Genomic DNA, 6,000 nt, shown 5'->3' on the forward strand with positions numbered 1-6,000 from the left:
AAGTGAGCAAGGTGATGTTTAAATCAGCGGGAGAAAGGATTAATGTTGGAAGGGTGCTAAGGAAAATGCTATCTTGATGATGGGAAAACAGAACACCTCACTGAAGAAACATGCAAACATATGGGTAAGTCAAGAGCAAACTATAATCAAGACAGCCAAACATACTGTCAGGAAATATTCCTTCTCTCTTTACACACCTAAATCCTATCCAGTCACTCACTTTGAGACCAGCCAAAGGTTTTAACCTTTAGAATCTATATATTTCTTAATCATCAGTCTATAGCTTAAAGGGCAAATTGTTACTGCTTTATCTGACCATTGTCCCCCAAATTTCCTGGGATTGGTGGGAAGAATGTATCATAGCTCATTTGTGCCTCTCCCTTGGCATTTAAGAGAAAGAATTAAAATGACTTAGCAATCCCAAGTATAAGATGGATTGTGAAGGTGATCTCATTAATACCATCCTTACCAACGTAACTCATTTAAGCAACATTTAACTATATCCTAATATGAATAAAAATCTAAAACCTGACTCGTAGGTTGTCATCCAACTAAATCCTACTGGGTGCAAGAAATTAATCTAAAAACATAATGACATACCTATATCACAAAATATTGACAAAATGATCCAATAGCATGCAGAATTTTTTTCATTTATATTTATCTCATTCTGTTCTAAAAAATTATTTAGTGTATACTTAGAATGTAAATAATATTCCAATATATACATTTAATTTACAATGTTCAGATATACAATGTATTATGTTTGAGTGTTAATAACTTTTTTTTGGTAAGTGTTGAGAACAAAATGAGGCAGGTCACTGCTGTGGCTCATGCCTGTAAACCTAGCTATTTGGGAAGTTGAGAATGGAGGATTATAATTTGAGGTCAGCCTTGGCAGCACAGTTTGTGAGATCCCTTCTCAGCCATAGCCTGTTACATTAATATGTGCTCATCCTCCTACACTAATGTGAGAGTCCAAAATTAAGAGGATCTCAGTTCCAGCCCAGCCTGGGCAGAAAATTTTAGGAGATTCCATCTCAACAGAGAGGCTGGACACAGTGGCAAGTGTCTGTGATCCTAACAATGACAGGAAGACTGAAATCGGTAATTGTAGTTCAGGCATGCATCCAGGCAGGAAACCATACTCTCCCTGAAAACAGTCAAGGGAAAGCAGGGCCCAAGACATGGCTCAGTGGTAGAGTGTCTGCTTACTAAGTTTGAGTGAGCTGAGCTCAAACCCCAGTACCATCATAACAAAGGAAAACAATGGTGGAAGATCACTACCAAATACTTTCCACAGAATTAAGTATATATTGGGCAGGAGTGTGGCCCAGTATTAGGCTAGGGGTATAACTCCATGGTAGAGTACTTGCCTGAGGCTTGGTGACTGGCATTGAGATGAGGAGAAGTTGCATCGAAAGTATGTAGGATGGTGCTGGTGGCTCACGACAATAATCAGCTACTCAGGAGGCTGAGACCTGGAGGATGGACGTTTAAAGCCAGCCAGGCAGAAAATTCTGTTTAGATTTATCTCCACTTAGCAAGAAAAAGACAGACTGATGTCGTGGTTCAGATTAGTAAGACATCAGCTGAGTTCAAGCTGTGGTCCTGGCACCAAAAACAACAATAACAAAATAAATAAATAAAGGAATAAAGTGTGGGCTTTGGAGGGACTTTGGAGAAAGGCAGGACTCTCCCAAAATCGGAAGACATATTCTTAGGCAAAGGGATGGCAAGGACCAAGAATGCTGATAGAAAAAGATGACCAACACTACCACAACAGCAGGTTCCTACCTTTATCCCCGTCAGCTACTTCCATTTTTTCAGTACTTCATTGAGATATCATTAAATGCCAACATCACTGCTGAATTCTCAACAAATATCACTGAGGAGGGCTGGCAAAGAGTGAGAGGAGCTGGGCAGGAGTCTCTTTTCAGAGTCATTTCTGGTGAACATATTAGACAAAAATCCAACTGTTTAGAAAATCCCTCAGAGTCCTCTGAATGGTATTTAAAGTTCAAGATTCCCATTCCTACACCAAACAGATGCTGATTACATGAACAAATGCAGTTAATTGCAGAAAAAAGTTTATAAATAACACAACTGTCATATTGAGGACTAATTAGAAAGAATGCAACTATCTAAACACATCACAATGGCTTTATGTGTTTCCTAAGTTAAGACTTCTAAAAAGCAGATTTTTTAATCTATTATATCTTTGGAATCATTAAAATAATTACCATCTCTTGCTTATGACTATTATGCCACTTATTGAATACATTATTTCATTTTTGTTTTGTTTTGTTTTGTTTTTGCCAGTCTTGGGGTCTGAACTCTGGGCCTGGGCACTGTCTCTCAGCTCTTCAGCTCTTCAGCTCAAGGCTAGTGCTCTACCACTTGAGCCACAGCACCACTTCTGGCTTTTTCTGCTTATGTGGTACTGAGGAATTGAACCCAAGGCCTCATGCATGCAAGGCAAGCACTCTACCACTGAGACACCTTCCCAGCCTCTGAATAAAGTATTTAATTTAGTACTTATTTTAACAACCTGTAAGGAATTAGATTGGGTTACCTTACAGATGAGAAAAGAGCTCAGGATCGCAGGTCACATGGCTTTAGTAAAAGACAGATCTTCATTTTGACTCAGTGGATAACTCCAAAGCCCATCATACTTAACTGCCATCTCAATACTTCAGAAAAACATTAAGAACTTATGTTCAAAAAATCTTTTTTTCTTTTTTTGTGCAAGTCCTAGGGCATGAACTCAGGGCGTGGGTGCTGTCCCTGAGCTTCTTCAGCTCAAATCTAACAATCTATCACTTGAGCTACAGCTCCACTTTGGGCTTTTGGTCGATACCTGGGGATCAGAGTCTCACAGACTTTGCTGGTGAGCTGGCTTTAAACCCAGATCCGGGGTCTCAGTTTCCTGAGTATCTAGGTTTACAGGTGTGAGCCACCAGTACCTGGTCAGAAAAAATTTTCTAATCAGGAATCAAGCTTTTACATAGACTAAGGAATCATTTATTAGTAAGATGTTATAAAATTGTCTAGTCTGACTTCTTAAACACGATGCTGAAGACAACAAACAAAAAAGAAAATGTCCCAGTCTGCATAAAATCCATACTAAAGGAGTAACAAAAGTTTCTCACTGAGAAATATTCGCTTTGTAGAAAACTTGAAGACTAGTTATTTTACAGTTGATGAGAAATAGAAAAAATTCAAAGCCGGGCGCTGGTGGCTCAAGCCTGTAATCCTAGCTACTCAGGAGGCTGAGATCTGAGGATCGCGGTTCAAAGCCAGCCCGGGCAGGAGAGACCATGAGATTCCTATCTCCAATAAACCACCAGAAAACCGGAAGTGGCGCTGTAGCTCAAGTGGTAGAGCGCTTGCCTTGAGCTGAAGAGCTGAGGGACAGTGCCCAGGCCCAGAGTTCAAGCCCCACGACCGACAAAAAAAAAAAAAAAAAAAAAAAAGAAAGAAAAAAATCAAATGAGGTTTAGAGATATCAGTGGCAAGCACACTGACAGTTCAAAGAAGTAAACAGAGAGCCATCTTTCAAAGCACTAATATTTGGAAAATTTTCATCTGGCAGCTCTCAAACATGCTAGTCTCAGGACCTCTTAATACTCTTAAATTTTGAGAGCTCCCAAAGAGCTAATTAAAAAGGTAAGGTGGCTCAGTGGTAGAGTGCTTGCCTTGCATACATGAGGTCCTGGGTTCGATTCCTCGGCACCACATAAGTAGAAAAAGCCAGAGGTGGCACTGTGGCTCCAGTGATAGAGCACTAGCCTTGAGCTGAAGAGCTGAGGGACAGTGCCCAGACCCAGAGTTTAGGCCCCACAACCGGCAAAAAAAAATGTTAGTAGAGCCAGGAACTGTTGGCTCTCACCAGTAATCCTAGCTACACACTCAGGAGACTGAGATCTATAGATTGCTATTAAAAGCTAGCTGGAGCAGGAAAGTCAATGAGATTCTTATCTCCAATAAACTACTCAGAAAACAAAACAAAACAAAAAAAAAAAAAACCCAGAAGTACAACTATAACTCAAGTGGTAGACTACAGCTCAGGATCAATGCCTAAGTGCTGAATTCAAGCCCCAGGACTGGCACAAAACTAAATAAATTAAATAAAAAATAGGGGATACACATGCATTCGCATATGCATGCACACACACACGAGAGAAACAGACAGATATGTTAAAAAGTAGAACTCAGCTAATGAGCAAAGCATCAGGTATTGAGTCCTAGTTTCACAACCCAAACAAAAGAAAATTTAGAACTCAAGTGCTTATGGTAGTTTTGTAAACTTAAGAACAAAAACACTGGGGATGGGAAGGTGGCTCAGTGGTAGAGTGTCTTGTATGCATGAGGCCTTGAGTTCAATTACTGAGCACCACATAAGCAGAAAAAGTTGTAAGTGGTGCTGTGGCTCAAGTGGTAGGATACTAGCACTGAGCTAAAGAGCTGAGGGTCAGCACCCAAACCCAAAGTTTACTCCACACAACTCACCAAAAAGAAAAAAAAAGAAAGAAAAGAAACACTACTTATTAATATACGCTTATTGAAAAAAAACTGTATTTTCCAAAAAAGGTAAAATTTCAGCAGAATAGTCCCATTGTTTTACATCTTTAATAAATCTCTTCATCCTTTAGCCTAATGAAAGACACCTGTATTCTCTCATCTGCTTTTATACTGTCTGTTGGGTTATGTTGTTTCAAGTATATGCAGAAAATCTACCTTACAAAGTCACTTAGTTAGAAAAGGAAGAAGTATTTTAGTTGCCTTCTCAGATTATCAATAAAGCTAATGCTGGCATACTCCTTAATATTACACTAAAACTCAACTAGTGGTCATCTCTTAAAATTTAGTTGTAATGAGATATATAGCAATGAGCCTGAAGCTATACCATAAGATTTTCTGCTTGGATGTATTAAATTAAAATCAGTTAGTCTTTTCTTTTCTTTTGCCTGTACATGATTTGCTAACATCACACATTAAATAATGGGAAAATACTCACACTGAGTCACACAAATCTTCCAAATGCTGACCAACTGTCCTGAAATCAATGAATATAGCTGTTATTATCAACACAGATTTCATCAGCATAGTCTGTAAACAGCACTGGGAAGCTACAAAGCTCAACAGAGCAATAAATACATTCTACAAAATTGAAACTTAGTTTGAATGTGTATCATGACTCATACATCGTTGCTTTTCTCGTCGTAAAGGCTCATTTCATTCACTTTTAAGAAATGTTCACCAAATAAAATTCTAGTCTCTATGACCACTTGTATACTTCAGAGTGAAAATGTCATTCCATGGCAAAGTAAATAGTTCATTTAAACACTACAAATGGGTAGGCACTGGTGGCTCATGCTTGTAATCCTAGCTACTCAGGAAATTAAGATCTAAGGATCATGGTTCAAAGCCAGCCCAGGCAGAAAAGTCTGTGAAACTCTTATCTCCAATGAACTACTCAGAAGAAGCCAGAAGTGGTGCAGTGGTTCAAGTGGTAGAGCACTACCCATGAGCAAAAAAGCTTAGGGCAACATCCAAGCCCTGAGTTCAAATCCTAGGACCAGCTTAAAAAAAAAAGACAAAACTGAATTCATTGGATTCCACTTTCTTAAAATAGCCAATTAGCAGAGAATATGTCTTAGAAATATATCTAATTAAATGTTAAAATAAAACAACCCTTAAGATTCATTTGTCCAGAAATTACATTTTATACTAACTGCCACATTACCTAATTACTATAAAAAATGAATAGCTTCAACATTCATATTTTCTAAGAGATACAGGCTTTAAATTGTGGAGGCAGGGAGGGGGAAGAGTGTCACTCATGTTTTAGGTACTACCACCTTTTCTGCCTCAATTCAAGATGGGATTAAGGATCCCACAAGTCACGACGCACAGATGAAGTATCCAGAGATATAAAGAAACATTAGCCAAACTGAGGACAAACTCTGAAAAGAGCAATCTCTAACTGTAATCACT

The 6,000-nt window shown here is 38.7% G+C and overlaps 1 protein-coding gene across 17 annotated transcripts in view; it reads right to left on the reverse strand.

Moving 5' to 3' along the window:
* The window catches only part of LOC138822599 (endogenous retrovirus group K member 18 Env polyprotein-like), a 74,617-nt gene extending 69,556 nt beyond the window's left edge, over positions 1-5,061 (reverse strand). For 7 of the 17 annotated variants that reach the window (XR_011370567.1, XR_011370566.1, XR_011370565.1 and 4 more), the window contains exon 1: positions 1,798-3,211. The gene's annotated coding sequence lies outside the window, so the exon portion shown is untranslated. Of the gene's footprint in view, positions 1-1,376; positions 1,482-1,797; positions 3,212-5,020 lie in introns of those variants that run through there. The other 10 variants (XM_070015427.1, XM_070015419.1, XM_070015418.1 and 7 more) reach the window with 7 other exon arrangements.
* Positions 5,062-6,000: the final 939 nt, after the last annotated feature.

This window comes from Dipodomys merriami, unplaced genomic scaffold (assembly GCF_024711535.1).
Source record: "Dipodomys merriami isolate MVZ:Mamm:240054 unplaced genomic scaffold, mDipMer1.0.p SCAF_1127, whole genome shotgun sequence".
Lineage (NCBI taxonomy): Eukaryota > Metazoa > Chordata > Mammalia > Rodentia > Heteromyidae > Dipodomys > Dipodomys merriami.